The sequence below is a fragment of the Oncorhynchus mykiss genome, chromosome 23 (assembly GCF_057628025.1).
Source record: "Oncorhynchus mykiss isolate SJ-2025 chromosome 23, ASM5762802v1, whole genome shotgun sequence".
NCBI classification, from domain to species: Eukaryota; Metazoa; Chordata; class Actinopteri; order Salmoniformes; family Salmonidae; genus Oncorhynchus; species Oncorhynchus mykiss.
The window spans coordinates 2,874,397-2,894,355 of record NC_143044.1 but is presented as its reverse complement, the minus strand read 5'-3'; the positions used below and the strand labels follow the sequence as shown (position 1 = coordinate 2,894,355).

Genomic DNA, 19,959 nt, shown 5'->3' with positions numbered 1-19,959 from the left:
ATTTTGCATGACCTGCATTCTCTTTTTCAGCATTTTTGATATCCCTCTATACCAAGCAGAGCAGGCATAATAAAAATGACACTGAATCAAGGTTGAGTCAAGCAGTTATTTTTATTTATTTAACTAGGCAAGTCAGTTAAGAACAAATTCTCATTTACAATGACAGCCTAGGAACAGTTGTCTAACTGCCTCGTTCAGTGGCAGAATGACAGTTTTTTTGTCAGCTCAGGGATTCGATCTAGAAATCTTAATTGCTCTAACCACTAGTCTACCTGCCGCCTCATCTTAACTTTGATGTTAAAATAGTTAGTGTTACAATATAAACATTTCAATTTGTTCGCCATTTCAGAAATAATTTTAACAGTAATCATGTCTCAAGAAAAGGATTTATCAAGGGACACACCAAGATAAGTAACACTTGTTTTAGATTCAATCTCCTTGCCTGAACAGTTTGCCTTTATCTTGTCAGCCCTAAGCAATCCACATTTGTTTCCAAACAAAATCGATTAAGTTTTTCCAAAAATGTAGTGACAATTTGTTGTCATTTAACCAATCGCTAACAAAATCTGCAATTCCTTACTCAGGGTCTCCGCTATGTAAACTATATCCTTCTCTGATACCAGAATATGGCTGTGTCATCAGCATAAAGCAGGAGTTTGCACTTTACTGTATCTGGCATATCATTAACATATACAAAAGAGACCCTTAAATGTATCCCTGCGGAACTCCATAGGATATTTCTTTGGCTTCTGACAGAACATCACCAACGTTACATACTTGTGTTCTGTTGGTCAGATAAACCAATTCACTGCTATATCATTTCAGTTTGCATTTCAGTTTCATCAGGAGAATATCATGGTCCACAGTTTCAAAAGCTTTCTGCAAGTCTAACTTATTTTTAAAACCTTTTTTTAACTAGCAGAAAGCAAACATGACCATAGCTGTATAATTCCCCTTTTCACCTTCCTGCTTGATGTAGTCAAAAAGGTGGACACGACAAGTATCGGTGGAATGAGCTGTTCTAAAGCCAGATTGGAGTTCATAAAGAGGTTTGTGCTCGAGAAGGTATCCAAATCAAATCAAATCAAATCAAATTTTATTTGTCACATACACATGGTTAGCAGATGTTAATGCGAGTGTAGCGAAATGCTTGTGCTTCTAGTTCCGACAATGCAGTAATAACAAGTAATCTAACTAACAATTCCAAAACTACTGTCTTGTACACAGTGTAAGGGGATAAAGAATATGTACATAATGATATATGAATGAGTGATGGTACAGAGCAGCATAGGCAAGATACAGTAGATGGTATCGAGTACAGTATGTACAAATGAGATGAGTATGTAAACAAAGTGGCATAGTTTAAAGTGGCTAGTGATACATGTATTACATAAGGATACAGTCGATGATATAGAGTACAGTATATACGTATGCATATGAGATGAATAATGTAGGGTAAGTAACATTATATAAGGTAGCATTGTTTAAAGTGGCTAGTGATATATTTACATAATTTCCCATCAATTCCCATTATTAAAGTGGCTGGAGTTGAGTCAGTGTCAGTGTGTTGGCAGCAGCCACTCAGTGTTAGTGGTGGCTGTTTAACAGTCTGATGGCCTTGAGATAGAAGCTGTTTTTCAGTCTCTCGGTCCCAGCTTTGATGCACCTGTACTGACCTCGCCTTCTGGATGATAGCGGGGTGAACAGGCAGTGGCTCGGGTGGTTGATGTCCTTGATGATCTTTATGGCCTTCCTGTGACATGGGTGGTGTAGGTGTCCTGGAGGGCAGGTAGTTTGCCCCCGGTGATGCGTTGTGCAGACCTCACTACCCTCTGGAGAGCCTTACGGTTGAGGGCGGTGCAGTTTCTTGGGAACAGGAACAATGGTGGCCCTCTTGAAGCATGTGGGAACAGCAGACTGGTATAGGGATTGATTGAATATGTCCGTAAACACACCGGCCAGCTGGTCTGCGCATGCTCTGAGGGCGCGGCTGGGGATGCCGTCTGGGCCTGCAGCCTTGCGAGGGTTAACACGTTTAAATGTCTTACTCACCTCGGCTGCAGTGAAGGAGAGACCGCATGTTTTCGTTGCAGGCCGTGTCAGTGGCACTGTGTTGTCCTCAAAGCGGGCAAAAAAGTTATTTAGTCTGCCTGGGAGCAAGACATCCTGGTCCGTGACTGGGCTGGATTTCTTCCTGTAGTCCGTGATTGACTGTAGACCCTGCCACATGCCTCTTGTGTCTGAGCCGTTGAATTGAGATTCTACTTTGTCTCTGTGCTAGCGCTTAGCTTGTTTGATAGCCTTGCGGAGGGAATAGCTGCACTGTTTGTACTCGGTCATGTTACCAGACACCTTGCCCTGATTAAAAGCAGTGGTTCGCGCTTTCAGTTTCACACGAATGCTGCCATCAATCCACGGTTTCTGGTTAGGGAATGTTTTAATCGTTGCTATGGGAACGACATCTTCAACGCACGTTCTAATGAACTCGCACACCGAATCAGCGTATTCGTCAATGTTGTTATCTGACGCAATACGAAACATCTCCCAGTCCACGTGATGGAAGCAGTCTTGGAGTGTGGAGTCAGCTTGGTCGGACCAGCGTTGGACAGACCTCAGCGTGGGAGCCTCTTGTTTTAGTTTCTGTCTGTAGGCAGGAATCAACAAAATGGAGTCGTGGTCAGCTTTTCCGAAAGGGGGGCGGGGCAGGGCCTTATATGCGTCGCGGAAGTTAGAGTAACAATGATCCAAGGTCTTTCCACCCCTGGTTGCGCAATCGATATGCTGATAAAATTTAGGGAGTCTTGTTTTCAGATTAGCCTTGTTAAAATCCCCAGCTACAATGAATGCAGCCTCCGGATAAATCGTTTTCAGTTTGCAGAGAGTTAAATAAAGTTCGTTCAGAGCCATCGATGTGTCTGCTTGGGGGGGGATATATACGGCTGTGATTATAATCGAAGATAATTCTCTTGGTAGATAATGCGGTCTACATTTGATTGTGAGGAATTCTAAATCAGGTGAACAGAAGGATTTGAGTTCCTGTATGTTTCTTTCATCACACCATGTCACGTTGGCCATGAGGCATACGCCCCCGCCCCTCTTCTTACCAGAAAGATGTTTGTTTCTGTCAACGCGATGCGTGGAGAAACCCGTTGGCTGCACCGCTTCGGATAGAGTCTCTCCAGTGAGCCATGTTTCAGTGAAGCAAAGGACGTTACAGTCTCTGATGTCCCTCTGGAATGCTACCCTTGCTCGGATTTCATCAACCTTGTTGTCAAGAGACTGGACATTGGCAAGAAGAATGCTAGGGAGTGGTGCACGGTGTGCCCGTCTCCGGAGTCTGACCAGAAGACCGCCTCGTTTCCCTCTCTTTCGGAGTCGTTTTTTTGGGTCGCTGCATGGAATCCACTCCGTTGTCCTGTTTGTAAGGCAGAACACAGGATCCGCTGTCAGGTGCGTGAATGAGGACCCAAAAGCGAATTAACAAAACAGAGTTTCTTTAATGACGAAACACACGTAGGCTCAGATGGACAGGCAGATTCCGACAGGACAGGACAAGGTTAGATGAACAGGCAGATTCCGACAGGACAGGACAAGGTTGCAGCAAACACGACGATAGTCTGGTTCAGGCATGAGTAACACAAACGAGAATCCGACAAAGACAGAAGCAGAAACAGAGAGAGATATAGGGACCTAATCAGAGGGAAAAAGGGAACAGGTGGGAAAAGGGGTGAACGAGGTAGTTAGAGAAGACAAGGAACAGCTGGGGGAAAGAGGGGAAGAAAAGGTAACCTAATACGACCAGCAGAGGGAGACAGGGTGAAGAGAAAGAACAGGAACAGGACACAACATGACAATACATGACAGTACCCCCCCACTCACCGAGCGCCTCCTGGCGCACTCGAGGAGGAAACCTGGCGGCAACGGAGGAAATCATCGATCAGCGAACGGTCCAGCACGTCCCGAGAGGGAACCCAACTCCTCTCCTCAGGACCGTACCCCTCCCAATCCACTAGGTACTGGTGACCACGGCCCCGAGGACGCATGTCCAAAATCTTACGGACCCTGTAGATAGGTGCGCCCTCGACAAGGATGGGGGGGGGGGGGGGGAAGACGAGCGGGGGCGCGAAGAACGGGCTTAACACAGGAGACATGGAAGACCGGGTGGACGCGACGAAGATATCGCGGAAGAAGAAGTCGCACTGCGACAGGATTAATGATCTGAGAAATACGGAACGGACCAATGAACCGCGGGGTCAACTTGCGAGAAGCTGTCTTAAGGGGAAGGTTCTGAGTGGAGAGCCAAACTCTCTGACCGCGACAATATCTAGGACTCTTAGTTCTACGTTTATTAGCAGCTCTCACAGTCTGCGCCCTATAACGGCAAAGTGCAGACCTGACCCTCTTCCAGGTGCGCTCGCAACGTTGGACAAAAGCCTGAGCGGAGGGGACGCTGGACTCGGCGAACTGAGATGAGAACAGCGGAGGCTGGTACCCGAGGCTACTCTGAAAAGGAGATAGCCCGGTCGCAGACGAAGGAAGCGAGTTGTGGGCGTATTCTGCCCAGGGGAGCTGTTCTGACCAAGACGCAGGGTTGCGAAAAGAAAGACTGCGTAAGATGCGACCAATAGTCTGATTGGCCCGTTCTGCTTGACCGTTAGACTGGGGGTGAAAGCCGGAAGAGAGACTGACGGAAGCCCCAATCAAACGGCAAAACTCCCTCCAAAATTGAGACGTGAATTGCGGACCTCTGTCCGAAACGACGTCTGACGGAAGGCCATGAATTCTGAAAACATTCTCGATGATGATTTGTGCCGTCTCTTTAGCAGAAGGAAGCTTAGCAAGGGGAATAAAATGAGCCGCCTTAGAGAACCTATCGACAACCGTAAGAATAACAGTCTTCCCCGCTGACGAAGGCAGTCCGGTGACAAAATCTAAGGCGATGTGAGACCACGGTCGAGAGGGAATGGGAAGCGGCCTGAGACGGCCGGCAGGAGGGGAGTTACCGGACTTAGTCTGCGCGCAGACCGAACAAGCAGCCACGAAACGACGCGTGTCATGCTCCCGGGTGGGCCACCAAAAACGCTGGCGAATGGAAGCAAGCGTACCCCGAACGCCAGGGTGGCCGGCTAACTTGGCAGAGTGAGCCCACTGAAGAACGGCCAGACGAGTAGGAACGGGAACGAAAAGAAGGTTCCTAGGACAAGCGCGCGGCGACGGAGTGTGAGTGAGTGCTTGCTTTACCTGCCTCTCAATTCCCCAGACAGTCAACCCGACAACACGCCCCTCAGGGAGAATCCCCTCGGGGTCAGTGGAGGCTACTGAAGAACTGAAGAGACGAGATAAAGCATCAGGCTTGGTGTTCTTAGAGCCCGGACGATAAGAAATCACGAACTCGAAACGAGCGAAAAACAGCGCCCAGCGCGCCTGACGCGCATTAAGTCGTTTGGCAGAACGTATGTACTCAAGGTTCCTATGGTCAGTCCAAACGACAAACGGAACGGTCGCCCCCTCCAACCACTGTCGCCATTCGCCTAGGGCTAAGCGGATGGCGAGCAGTTCGCGGTTTCCCACATCATAGTTAAGTTCCGACGGCGACAGGCGATGAGAAAAATACGCGCAAGGGTGGACCTTGTCGTCAGAGAGGGAGCGCTGAGAAAGAATGGCTCCCACGCCCACCTCTGACGCGTCAACCTCGACAACGAACTGTCTAGAGACGTCAGGTGTAACAAGGATAGGTGCGGATGTAAAACGATTCTTGAGGAGATCAAAAGCTCCCTGGGCGGAAACGGACCACTTAAAGCACGTCTTGACAGAAGTAAGGGCTGTGAGAGGAGCTGCCACCTGACCGAAATTACGGATGAAACGACGATAGAAGTTCGCGAAGCCGAGAAAGCGCTGCAGCTCGACGCGTGACTTAGGGACGGGCCAATCAATGACAGCTTGGACCTTAGCGGGATCCATCTTAATGCCTTCAGTGGAAATAACAGAACCGAGAAATGTGACGGAGGAGGCATGAAAAGTGCACTTCTCAGCCTTCACAAAAAGACAATTCTCTAAAAGGCGCTGGAGGACACGTCGAACGTGCTGAACATGAATCTGGAGTGACGGTGAAAAAATCAGGATATCGTCAAGGTAAACGAAAACAAAGATGTTCAGCATGTCTCTCAGGACATCATTGACTAATGCCTGAAAGACAGCTGGAGCGTTAGCGAGGCCGAAAGGAAGAACCCGGTATTCAAAGTGCCCTAACGGAGTGTTAAACGCCGTCTTCCACTCGTCCCCCTCCCTGATGCGCACGAGATGGTAAGCGTTACGAAGGTCCAACTTAGTGAAAAACCTGGCTCCCTGCAGGATCTCGAAGGCTGAAGACATAAGAGGAAGCGGATAACGATTCTTCACTGTTATGTCATTCAGCCCTCGATAATCTATGCAGGGGCGCAGGGACCCGTCCTTCTTCTTAACAAAAAAAACCCCCGCTCCGGCGGGAGAGGAGGAGGGGACTATGGTACCGGCGGCAAGAGCTACAGACAAATAATCTTCGAGAGCCTTACGTTCGGGAGCCGACAGAGAGTATAGTCTACCCCGGGGGGGAGTGGTTCCCGGAAGGAGATCAATACTACAATCATACGACCGGTGTGGAGGAAGAGAGGTGGCCCTGGACCGACTGAACACCGTGCGCAGATCGTGATATTCCTCCGGCACCCCTGTCAAATCACCAGGCTCCTCCTGTGAAGAAGAGACAGAGGAAACAGGAGGGACAGCAGACATTAAACATTTCACATGACAAGAGACGTTCCAGGAGAGGATAGAATTACTAGACCAATTAATAGAAGGATTATGACAAACTAGCCAGGGATGGCCCAAAACAACAGGTGTAAAAGGTGAACGAAAAATTAAAAAAGAAATGGTTTCGCTATGATTACCAGAGACAGTGAGGGTTAAAGGTAGCGTCTCACGCTGAATCCTGGGGAGAGGACTACCATCCAAGGCGAACAAGGCCGTGGGCTCCCTTAACTGTCTGAGAGGAATGTCATGTTCCCGAGCCCAGGTCTCGTCCATAAAACAGCCCTCCGCCCCAGAGTCTATCAAGGCACTGCAGGAAGCTGACGAACCGGTCCAGCGTAGATGGACCGACAAGGTAGTGCAGGATCTTGAAGGAGAGACAGGAGTAGTAGCGCTCACCAGTAGCCCTCCGCTTACTGATGAGCTCTGGCTTTTACTGGACATGAAGTGACAAAATGACCAGCGGAACCGCAATAGAGACAGAGGCGGTTGGTGATTCTCCGTTCCCTCTCTTTAGTCGAGATGCGGATACCTCCCAGCTGCATAGGCTCAGCACCCGAGCCGGCAGAGGAAGATGGTAGTGATGCGGAGAGGGGGGCAACGGAGAACGCGAGCTCCTTTCCACGAGCTCGGTGACGAAGATCAACCCGTCGCTCAATGCGAATAGCGAGTTCAATCAAGGAATCCACGCTGGAAGGAACCTCCCGGGAGAGAATCTCATCCTTTACCTCTGCGCGGAGACCCTCCAGAAAACGAGCGAGCAAAGCCGGCTCGTTCCAGCCACTGGAGGCAGCAAGAGTGCGAAACTCAATAGAGTAGTCTGTTATGGATCGATTACCTTGACATAGGGAAGACAGGACCCTGGAAGCCTCCTCCCCAAAAACAGATCGATCAAAAACCCGTATCATCTCCTCCTTAAAGTCCTGATACTGGTTAGTACACTCAGCCCTTGCCTCCCAGATTGCCGTGCCCCACTCACGAGCCCGTCCAGTAAGGAGAGATATGACGTAGGCGATACGAGCAGTGCTCCTGGAGTAAGTGTTGGGCTGGAGAGAAAACACAATATCACACTGGGTGAGGAACGAGCGGCATTCAGTGGGCTCCCCAGAGTAACACGGCGGGTTATTGATTCTGGGCTCCGGAGATTCGAAAGCCCTGGAAGTGGCCGGTGGATCGAGGCGGAGATGGTGAACCTGTTCTGTGAGGTTGGAGACTTGGGTGGCCAGGGTCTCAACGGCATGTCGAGCAGCAGACAATTCCTGCTCGTGTCTGCCTAGCATCGCTCCCTGGATCTCGACGGCTGAGTGGAGAGGATCCGAAGTCGCTGGGTCCATTCTTGGTCGGATTCTTCTGTCAGGTGCGTGAATGAGGACCCAAAAGCGAATTAACAAAACAGAGTTTCTTTAATGACGAAACACACGTAGGCTCAGATGGACAGGCAGATTCCGACAGGACAGGACAAGGTTAGATGAACAGGCAGATTCCGACAGGACAGGACAAGGTTGCAGCAAACACGACGATAGTCTGGTTCAGGCATGAGTAACACAAACGAGAATCCGACAAAGACAGAAGCAGAAACAGAGAGAGATATAGGGACCTAATCAGAGGGAAAAAGGGAACAGGTGGGAAAAGGGGTGAACGAGGTAGTTAGAGAAGACAAGGAACAGCTGGGGGAAAGAGGGGAAGAAAAGGTAACCTAATACGACCAGCAGAGGGAGACAGGGTGAAGAGAAAGAACAGGAACAGGACACAACATGACAATACATGACATCCGCGTCGCGAAAAACATATTATTGGTCGTACTGATGGTGAGTTGACGCTGATCTTATATTCAGTAGTTCTTCTCGACTGTATGTAATGAAACCTAAGATGACCTGGGGTACTAATGTAAGAAATAACACGTAAAAAAAGAAAAAACTGCATAGTTTCCTAGGAACGCGAAGCGAGGCGGCCATCTCTGTCGGCGCCGGAAGTCAACGACTTGAGTCCCTCAAGTTGATTAAAAAATAATCTCTCAACAACTTGGGATAAAATGCTGAGGATTGACACAGACCTGTAGTTTCCTACATTTGTTTTACTGCTCTTCTTGTGGAGCAGAACCAGTCGGGCTGTTTTGAGAACAGTGGGAAATGTACCACTACTAATAGAAAGGTTTACAATATGCATTATCATTTTAGCAGTGACACAAGCACTATCCTTTATGAATCTTGCAGGAAGGGTATCCAACCCAGTTGCTTTGTTTGTGCTCATTAAGCATATTAGATTGGAGATGTTGTCCTCTGTTACCATGTACAGATCAAACAAATTTGCAACCTTTTCCTGGTCATAGCATAAAAAAATCATCAATATCCAGGCCAATACTACCGGTTTTTACCTTATGGGGTTGATTTTGAGCCAACATTTTCCACAGTTTACCAGGCTGATGTAAATTGTCATTAACAGCGTCTATGTAATGTTGGGATTTGGCCTTATCCATTTTGTATCTTGCGTGGTTTCTAAAGTTTATATAACCATCATTATCTTGTTGTAGTTTGTGCTTTCAAGACAAAGTTGTTTTTATTGATCTATTGTCAGTGTCAGTAGAGTAGGCTTGAGCTACTATCACATTAAAAAAGATTTAGCTATCCTTTGCTATAAAGATGTTTTTTTTTGTGGTGAAAAAAATACCTTCCCCAAAACTTGAAACTCACGAGACACATGCTAATAGGTGGACTGACTATATGCTATCTAGCTAATTTTGTCTGACGTTCAGGTTTTGACGGGCATAAAGGTCTCTTCACTTTTCTCATTGGCATCACCAATGGTGTTTCATGATTACGGGGAATCTTCCATGTTCGAGCAGCCAAACACTCCACAGAAAATGACTGTGTCCGTCTTTGATGAATCAACTAGTTTTAGGCACTGTAATTATGCAGTTTGGAGAGCCACTCAGCTGTTGTTGACAAAATAATTAATGCGGTGGTCTTCCAACATGGCCGCCAGGAGGCGTCGTATGTCAACTGCAAGCACTCTATATTTGCACTTCTCCACATGGCCAGACATAGTGCTCTTCTCCCCTTGTAGTGCTCTTAAGCTCATCCTTGAAAAATGCCATAAGGTCTGAAATAGCAGACGTCAGCATACTATACAAACAATTATCTAGGCTAAGTAATATCAAATTATTTTTTGATCTACTGCTCTGCTAACTTGCTAGCTAAAGTGTAGTCAGTGGCTAGCCATACAGAGAAAGGGGACGGAAGAGGTTGAACACTTTCTGGTTCATGAAACAACCTATGAGAATTGTTAGGGGGCACAGTAAATCTGTTATTTGTTATTTTGTTATTTTCATGTCCTCCCTCTCTTTGCTCCTTTCATCTCACCTAGAGGTTATTATAGGCGCTTATTTTTTGCCTACGCTACAGACTGCTATATACAGTGCCTTGCGAAAGTATTCGGCCCCCTTGAACTTTGCGACCTTTTCCACATTTCAGGCTTCAAACATAAAGATATAAAACTGTATTTTTTTTGTGAAGAATCAACAACAAGTGGGACACAATCATGAAGTGGAACGACATTTATTGGATATTTTAAACTTTTTTAACAAATCAAAAACTGAAAAATTGAGCGTGCAAAATTATTCAGCCCCTTTACTTTCAGTGCAGCAAACTCTCTCCAGAAGTTCAGTGTGGATCTCTGAATGATCCAATGTTGACCTAAATGACTAATGATGATAAATACAATCCACCTGTGTGTAATCAAGTCTCCGTATAAATGCACCTGCACTGTGATAGTCTCAGAGGTCCGTTAAAAGCTCAGAGAGCATCATGAAGAACAAGGAACACACCAGGCAGGTCCGAGATACTGTTGTGAAGAAGTTTAAAGCCGGATTTGGATACAAAAAGATTTCCCAAGCTTTAAACATCCCAAGGAGCACTGTGCAAGCGATAATATTGAAATGGAAGGAGTCAGACCACTGCAAATCTACCAAGACCTGGCCGTCCCTCTAAACTTTCAGCTCATACAAGGAGAAGACTGATCAGAGATGCAGCCAAGAGGCCCATGATCACTCTGGATGAACTGCAGAGATCTACAGCTTAGGTGGGAGACTCTGTCCATAGGACAACAATCAGTCGTATATTGCACAAATCTGGCCTTTATGGAAGAGTGGCAAGAAGAAAGCCAATTCTTAAAGATATCCATAAAAAGTGTTGTTTAAAGTTTGCCACAAGCCACCTGGGAGACACACCAAACATGTGAAAGAAGGTGCTCTGGTCAGATGAAACCAAAATTGAACTTTTTGGCAACAATGCAAAACGTTATGTTTGGCGTAAAAGCAACACAGCTCATCACCCTGAACACACCATCCCCTCTGTCAAACATGGTGGTGGCAGCATCATGGTTTGGGCCTGCTTTTCTTCAGCAGAGACAGGGAAGATGGTTAAAATTGATGGGAAGATGGGTGGAGCCAAATACAGGACCATTCTGGAAGAAAACCTGATGGAGTCTGCAAAAGACCTGAGACTGGGACGGAGATTTGTCTTCCAACAAGACAATGATCCAAAACATAAAGCAAAATCTACAATGGAATGGTTCAAAAATAAACATATCCAGGTGTTAGAATGGCCAAGTCAAAGTCCAGACCTGAATCCAATCGAGAATCTGTGGAAAGAACTGAAAACTGCTGTTCACAAATGCTCTCCATCCAACCTCACTGAGCTCGAGCTGTTTTGCAAGGAGGAATGGGAAAAAAATTCAGTCTCTCGATGTGCAAAACTGATAGAGACATACCCCAAGCGACTTACAGCTGCGACTTACATCGCAGCAAAAGGTGGCGCTACAAAGTATTAACTTAAGGGGGCTGAATAATTTTGCACGCCCAATTTTTCAGTTTTTGATTTGTTAAAAAAGTTTGAAATATCCAATAAATGTCGTTCCACTTCATGATTGTGTCCCACTTGTTGTTGATTCTTCACAAAAAAATACAGTTTTATATCTTTATGTTTGAAGCCTGAAATTTGGCAAAAGGTCTCAAAGTTCAAGGGTGCCGAATACTTTCGCAAGGCACTGTAGGTCCACGAATACAGGACTAGTAAAGACCTGTTTACTACTTTTGTAAAAAAAATATGTAAACGATGTATTCAGATTTTTCAGGGAGTGCTGCAGTACCCTCAGCATCCCTACTTCTTGTGGCTACGCCGGTCCGGACAGAAACAAAAAACAAAACAAAAAAATATGTCCAAAAGATATCAACTGTGCCACAAACAGACCACCGACCATTTCGAATCTCACCGTACCTTCTCCGTTATGCTATCTGGTTTCCGAGCTGGTCATGGGTACACCTCCGCCATGCTCAAGGTCCCAAACAATATCATAACCGCCATCGACAAAAGTTAATACTGTGCAGCCGTATATATCGACCTGGCCAAGGCTTTCGACTCTGTCAATCACCGCATTCTTATCGGCAGAATCAACAGCCTTGGTTTCTCAAATGACTGCCTCACCTGGTTCACCAACTATTTCTCAGACAGAGTTCAGTGTGTCAAATCAGAGGCCCTGTTTTCCAGACCTCTGGCAGTCTCTATGTGGGTGCCACAGGGTTCAATTCACGGGCCGACTCTTTTCTCTGTATGCATCAATGATGTCGCTTTTGCGGCTGGTGATTCTCTGATCCACCTCTACGCAGACGGCACCATTCTGTATACTTCTGGCCCTTCTTTGGACACTGTGTTAACTAACCTCCAGACGAGTTTCAATTCCATATAACTCTCCTTACGTAGCCTCCAACTGCTCTTACATGCAAGTAAAACTAAATGCATGCTCTTCAACCAATCGCTGCCCGCACCTGCCCGCCCGCCTAGCATCACTACTCTGGACGGTTCTGACTTAGAATATGTGGAAAACTACAAATACCTAGGTGTCTGATTAGACTGTAAACTCTCCTTCCAGACTCATATTAAGCATCTTCAATCCAAAATGAAATCTAGAATCTGCTTCCGATTTCGCAAAACAAAGCATTCTTCACTCATGCTGCCAAACATATCCTCGTAAAACCTCTTTGCTTTATCTTGGCCAGGTCATAGTTGTGAATGGGAACTTGTTCTCAACTGGCCTACCTGGTTAAATAAAGGTGAAATAAATCAAATAAAAAAATACTACTGGAGTGTAGCCTACAGTGTCAGCCTGCAATGGAATGTTACGAATGCCCATTCATGTGGTAGGCCCAGTGCTTAATTCAAGCCTCTCCATTTTTAACTGTTTTGTTCCGGAACCTATTTGGCCGGATCGGGTACCTCTACGTGCGAGAATAAAAAAAATCCCTGTTTGCAATGTAAAAATTATAATAAAAGCAACCAGAGTTAATTCGAGTTACCTCTTCATTATCTCCTGCCCACTAAAAAAAATGAGAATGAGATTCACATTCTGTCATACCCTGATCTGTTTCACCTGTTTTTTTGCTTGCACCTGTCCAGGTGTCGCCCATTTTTCCAATTATCCCCAGTGTATTTATACCTGTGTTCTCTGTTTGTCTGTTGCCAGTTTGTTTTGTTCATCAAGCCTACCACCCTTGTCGCACCACCCTGGATTATTGCCCTGACCCTGCCATTCTGTACCTTATGGACCCTGATCTGGATTACTGACCTCCTTTTGCCCTTGACCTGTCATTTTGCCTAGCCCCTGTTCTAGTAATAAACTTTTGTCGTTCTGCATCTGGGTCTACTCCTGAAACGTGATAGTACGAACTGGCCATGACTGACCCAGCAGACTCTGACCAGCTCCGCAACACCATCACCTCCCAAGGAGCCACAAGGAGTTGCTTTGTGTTCTTATGGAAGGGTTCCAGACCTTGGCCGAACGCCATGACCGAGCGTTGAACACATTGCTGGAGCAATTCCACAGGATGTCTGTTAGGCAGCCTACCACGACAGTAGCCTACCATGATGATGGCAGCCTACCATGGCGGCCTAAATTCCCAGCCACTCAGTAACCCGGGTATTAACCAGTTGCACTTAGCCATCCTGGATCCGGGATCGTGAATACAGACTCAAGCTCATTACCATAACGCAACGTTAACTATTCATGAAAATCGCAAATGAAATGAAATAAATATGCTAGCTCTCAAGCTTAGCCTTTTGTTAACAGCACTGTCATCTCAGATTTTCAAAATATGCTTCTCAACCATAGGAAAACAATCATTTGTGTAGCTAGCTAGCGTAGCATTTAGCATTAGCATTCAGCAGGCAACATTTTCACAAAAAACAGAAAAGCATTCAAATAAAATCATTTACCTTTGAAAAAAAACGAAAATCCAGTCATCAAAACGCCGAACTTTTTTCCAAATTAACTCCATAATATCGACTGAAACATGGCAAACGTTGTTTAGAACCAATCCTCAAGGTGTTTTTCACATATCTCTTCGATGATATATCGTTCGTGGAAGTGTGCTTTCTGTCCTGAATCCCAGGAGAAAATGACCGCAACTGAAGATTACGCACCAATTTAGACAAAGGACACCGGGCAGACCACTGGAAAATGTAGTCTCTTATGGCCAATCTTCCAATGATATGCCTACAAATACATCACAATGCTGCAGACATCTTGAAGAAACGACAGAAAGCGCAGGCACGTTCCTGGTGCATTCACAGCCATATAAGGAGACATTGGAAAACAGAGCTTCAGAAATTTTGCTCATTTCCTGTTTGAAGTTTCATCTTGGTTTCGCCTGTAGCATGAGTTCTGTGGCACTCACAGATAATATCTTTGCAGTTTTGGAAACGTTAGACTGTTTTCTTTCCAAAGCTGTCAATTATATGCATAGTCGAGCATCTTTTCGTGACAAAATATCACGCTTAAAACGGGCACGTTTTTTTTATCCAATAATGAAATAGCGCCCCCATAGACTCAACAGGTTAACAGCACCACCTCCCCAGCCACCCGATTTCCTGGGGAACCCCGCTTACCTCCCACGGACGCTTCGATGGAGAGTCGGACAACTGTCAGGCATGTCTCGCTCAGTGTTCCCTCATCATCGAGCTGCAGCCTTTCTCCTTCCCCTCAGACCACTCTAATATAGCGTACCTCATCACAGTGATGGCCGGGAGGGCTCTCACCTGGGCTACGGTAGTGTGGGCAACAACAGTTGGCAGTATGCTTCCTGCACAGAGTATCGGAGAAAGTAAAGGATGAGCTTACAGCCCGGGATCTACCGACAGATCTCGACTCGCTCATCGCTTTGTCCATTCAGATTGATGGGCGACTACGGGAGTGAAGGAAGGAGAGGAGATTTCACTCGCCCGCCCAAGGCTTTCACCTCGCCTCCGAGACATCCCAGAAGTCCTCAACGGCTCCGTTGCTGAGAGAACCTGAGGCTGCCCGAGTTACCCCGAGAGTCGCCGAAGTCAGCCAATTCCCCTCTTCCCGTGGTAATGCAACTAGGCAGAGCTAGGCTGTCCCCAGTAGAATGGCAATACAGGCTTCACACGAAGAGTTGCCTGTATTGCAGGACTACTGGTCATTTTGTGGCCATATGTCCACTAAAAGACCAGGCTCACCGGTAGGAACGACTACTCTGGTGGGCCAAACTGAAAACTTTTCCTCTCCCCTTACTCGCACCCCCTTTCATGCCATCTGTGGGGGAACCAGTTGAAATCTCTCTGGGTACTCATCAACATTGGGGCCAATGAGAGCTTTATGGAAGCTACCCTTTTGTCCGAGCTGGGCATCCCCACACAGTCCCTCTCCATTCCCATGGACGTTAGAGCGCCCGTGGGTTGGGTCACCCACAATTCCACCCGCATCAACCGACGTGTGTCAGGGAACCACAGCGAGACAATCCAATTCCTGCTGTTTAAGTTATTCAGGTTCCTGTGGTATTGTGGATTCTCTTGGCTCCAGTGACACAGTTCTTTTATTGACTGGCCTGCTGGGCTGGAGCCCATTCTACTCAGCCTGCCCCGGGATGTCTTCCTGGGGGCTCAGAAGTTTCTCCGGATGTCTCCAGCATTCCCGCGGAGTACCAGGACCTCCGGGAGGTGTTCAGTGAGGCCCGGACCACTTCGCTTCTGCCGCACCAACCCTATGACTGCGGGATCAACCTTCTCCCAAGCACCACTCTGTCCCCGGGTACAACTGTACTCCCTGTTGGGTTCGGAGACCAAGGCTATGGAGAAGTACTTTGAGGACTCCCTAGCTGCAGGATTCATCCGTCCTTCTTCCTCCCCCACCTGTGCAGGGTACCTCTTTGTGGAGAAGAAGGACAAAACCCTGAACCCATGCATCGACTATCGGGGCCTCAACGACATCACGGTGAAGAACTACTATCCGCTACCACTCATCTCCTTGGCCTTCGAGCTGCTCCAGGGGGCCAGTGTGTTCTACAAACTGGACGAAACGCTTACCACATGGTGCGGATTGGGAAGGAGAAGAGTGGAAGACTCCCTTCAACACGGTCACTACGAGTATCTGGTCATGTCAGTTGGCCTTACCAACGCCCCTGCTGTGTTCTAGACTCTGGTGAATTATGTTCTCTTGCGGTGAAGCTGGCATTGGAGGAATGGAGGCACTGTCTGGAGGGGCGGAACATTCGTTCATTGTGTGGACAGACCACAAGAACCTGGAATATCTCCCCATCGCCAAACGTCTCAATTCCATTCAGCTAGGTAGGCCCTGCTTTTCACTCGGTTTAACTTCTCCATCTCATACTGACCGGGATCCAAGAATGCCAAGCCGGATGCGCTGTCATGCCGCTATAGCCCTGTGGCTACACCACTCGGAACCCAAAACCATCCTTCCCACCTCGTGCCTGGTGACAGCACTCAGCTGGGGAATAGGGAAGCAGGTTCGTGAGGCGCAGCATTCCCAGCCGAAACCCCGGACAGGGGCCCAGATCCTCTAACCTTGCCTGCCACCCGGGCTCTCGTCGGACCTTGGCCATTGTGCAACAGCGCTTTTGGTGGACTACCATGGTTGCTGACGTCACCGCATTTGTTGCCGCAATCTGTGTGCAGAACAAGTCTCCCCATGCGATACTTTCTATGATCTCTCTCACTCTCTCTGCGAGACATGAGCCTGCAGCTCTCAACTCTTCAGTGTTGCACTTCATCATTTATTTTCAATCATAGCAGCGGGAAGAGTGCTGGAGGAGCTGCAGCACCCCTAATTAGGCTAATTGAAAAACATTGCCAAAATTATAGAATTGCTCCTGTCTGTTCAGAAATAAATGAAATAATGCAGATTACTACATTGGAGTAGGCCTATAATTTTGCCACACAGGACCAATAGCTTATTTTTTTTATTGTCTATCTATGGATTGTGTTTATGCAGCCCAATCACAAGGCATGGCCCAGGAACGCACGGAAAATCTGTCAGTGAACAGCATGCAGCCAGAACAAGCCTTTCGCAATATTTCAGATACAATTGCGAGAAAACATAGGTTGGAAAACAAATGGCCTCTGCTTAAAAGAGAACACTCTAGTCTGACTGTTGGATGCCAAAATAGTTTATCAACTTCCAAATAGGCCGATTGATAGTCTCGTGCCAAAAGCCTATCGCCATCGCGGGCAATTGAGCTGCGCGTCATTGGGTGAGTCAGTGAAAGTGAAAAGCTTTTCTAGGACTATAATGTCCTCCTCATATTGCATGCACACGGTTTGCAATATACCAAAAACAAGTTATTCAATCAATCAAAGCTAAATATGATGTGGCTGTCCATGGTTCTGATTTGAGTGCGTTCGTGTAGAAAAAACATGTTGACTCACCCTGCCATCCTCCTCTCGTTCATGTTGATGAAACGGTCAATGACTGTCATACAGTACAAGCTGTGTTTATTTTTTGTTGTCCCAAGCTACCTAGCGAAAATGCCTGCTCGCTATCCTAACTTCCTTTCATGGCAACGTTAGCTAGGTAATATTAGCCTTCTACATCTAGCTACTTCCATCCTCTCAGTCCAGGGGCACAATGTGTACTTTTATGGTTCGATCAGATTCGGCGTTCTAATATTTTTTTACAAATTTTATTTCACCTTTATTTAACTAGGTAAGTCAGTTAAGAACAAATTGTTATTTACAACGATGACCTCCTCAGTTAAAATGGCCATTACGGAGGATTGAGTAAAACCACAAGTCCAAATCCCTATCTCTATCCATGGCTAATTTAGGAAAGGGTCCATTTTAACTTGCTAGCCACTGGAGGACAACAACACAATGAGGTGCAACAATTCAAGTTGTTTCAGTTATTTTACGTGATAGGGGTGAAGTCAAATCCAAACCGGCTTCCCTTAACACTTTTCTTTGGTAAGCCAGGACCATTCACAGTTGAGCTCACTCAGTTTACCTCAAAGCTGATTGGCTATTATTTTATCAAGTGAGGCCAATGCTCACTGACTTCCCTTGTATTCAATGCTACAGGTGGCAGTCATACTCTTTATGACCAGACAGATGATAGATGGATGGCTTACAGTGAGGCACTGTTTCACTCGCTCTGATGCTTTCTCCTGTGAGATGCATTCAACCTCTTGCGAATTGAAGGGAAATTATGAAAACACAGAGACGAAAAATTAGTTATTTAATTTAAAAAACAAATCTTGGTCAATTTTGGGGGGAAGCTTGGCTTCCCTTGGCATCCATGAATACACGCCACTGTAAGTGCCTCTACTCTGAATACACGCCACTCTGTAAGTGCCTCTACTCTAATGCTCTGTGTGTGATATTCCTCCATTCCAGGCACCTCAGACCCTCCCAGGCAGTTGCATTATTAGTCCTGATTCCTGTGACTAATCAATTTGGCTATTTAATATCAGCTACCCAACTTTATCAGGAGTTATCCCGAGTGAGCCTATTTGCAATGAGAATCAATAGTTTATTTTCTTTTTCGCCATGATCTGCTCGTATAAAAACATTTACGGATACAAACTTGAAACCATTGATCATGACAATTTAGCTCACGGGGTGAAACTCCTGGACAGTAGTTTTGAGTAGCCTGTGTTGTGACATGACTATAATTAATGTGATGCTACTTATCGAATAATTACCTACTACATTTAATTATTACTCGATTCAATTAATCATGTAAGAATGAACTCATTAGGAATTTGGGGCACCACATGAAAAGTCATACCAGTCACTAAATAATAATTTATTCATATCAATCTCATTCTGAACGTCGTTGACTTCATACATCTGCACAATCATACTAATCATTCTGTACCACACAAATTTATTTTTATTATTTATTTATTAACAAGCTAAATGATAACATAAGATAACACACACACACACAACACATACACACAATATAGGTTATTGATTGGAAACTTAGTCCGCTAGGGATTTGTTGTTGTATTAACACAAGATGAAGATTTAAAGAGTGAGCGAGAGAAAGAGAAGCAACACTTGGATACATTTGTAAACAACGCTTAGTTTAGCCCTAAATCCTTGCCCTGAACAGCCGTTCCTTTGGATAAGAAGTAATGTAAGGATGTGTTTACGTGTTGAAGGTCTTTGTCGTGTATCTCTGTTGGGCCCTCTTCAGATGGCCTTGTCTTTCATTCTCAGGTGTAAGTCTCTGATTGTCCACAAGAGGTCACAATGTCCTTAGTTGTCTGTTTATTTGCACTCGTTCTGGACAAGTGGCCTACTGAGGATGGCTAATCAGCCGTGTCAATGATCCCAGAGTGGTGATGAAAGCAGTGTAGGACACAATGATTTGAAGAGATTAACTGGATTGTCCTACTTAAATTTACCTTCTTAGATACAGTACAGTACTACTCAACCATAGCATTAATTGTTAAGAGGTTATTTTGTCTTTTTCAACTTTGTGTTGCATTTTCGGGGTCACGACTATCTTATCCCACGCTGCACCTGTGGTCCGTTTTAGTCTGATATGTTATTTCTTAACTCAAATGCTTTATGCCCTCGGATAAAAAGGGGGCCTTTACATCAGGCTGACACACTCTCTGGGTTCCCTGGGGCGTGGCTATGTACGAGGCAAGGTATCACAACTTACTATGATCTTCTTAGAGAACTAAAATCCCAATCTTATTGTCACAATAACGTTATATTTATCCTGGATATTTTCCACACAACGTAAAGCATGTAACATGATATACACAGTATGAAAACTCTTCAAGTTACAGTGTTTTTGTTATAACGTCTTCATGAAACTTTTAATGGCATCACAAAATAGACATTCATTTTCCATATT

The 19,959-nt window shown here is 46.0% G+C and overlaps 1 long non-coding RNA gene across 1 annotated transcript; it reads right to left on the bottom strand.

Moving 5' to 3' along the window:
- Positions 1 to 92: 92 nt before the first annotated feature.
- LOC149972469 (uncharacterized) lies at positions 93 to 14,357 on the bottom strand. Its single transcript, XR_016490893.1, has 2 exons — positions 14,049 to 14,357; positions 93 to 3,415 (listed from the first exon to the last, which is right to left on the bottom strand). It is a non-coding gene; the product is annotated as an uncharacterized LOC149972469 (long non-coding RNA).
- Positions 14,358 to 19,959: the final 5,602 nt, after the last annotated feature.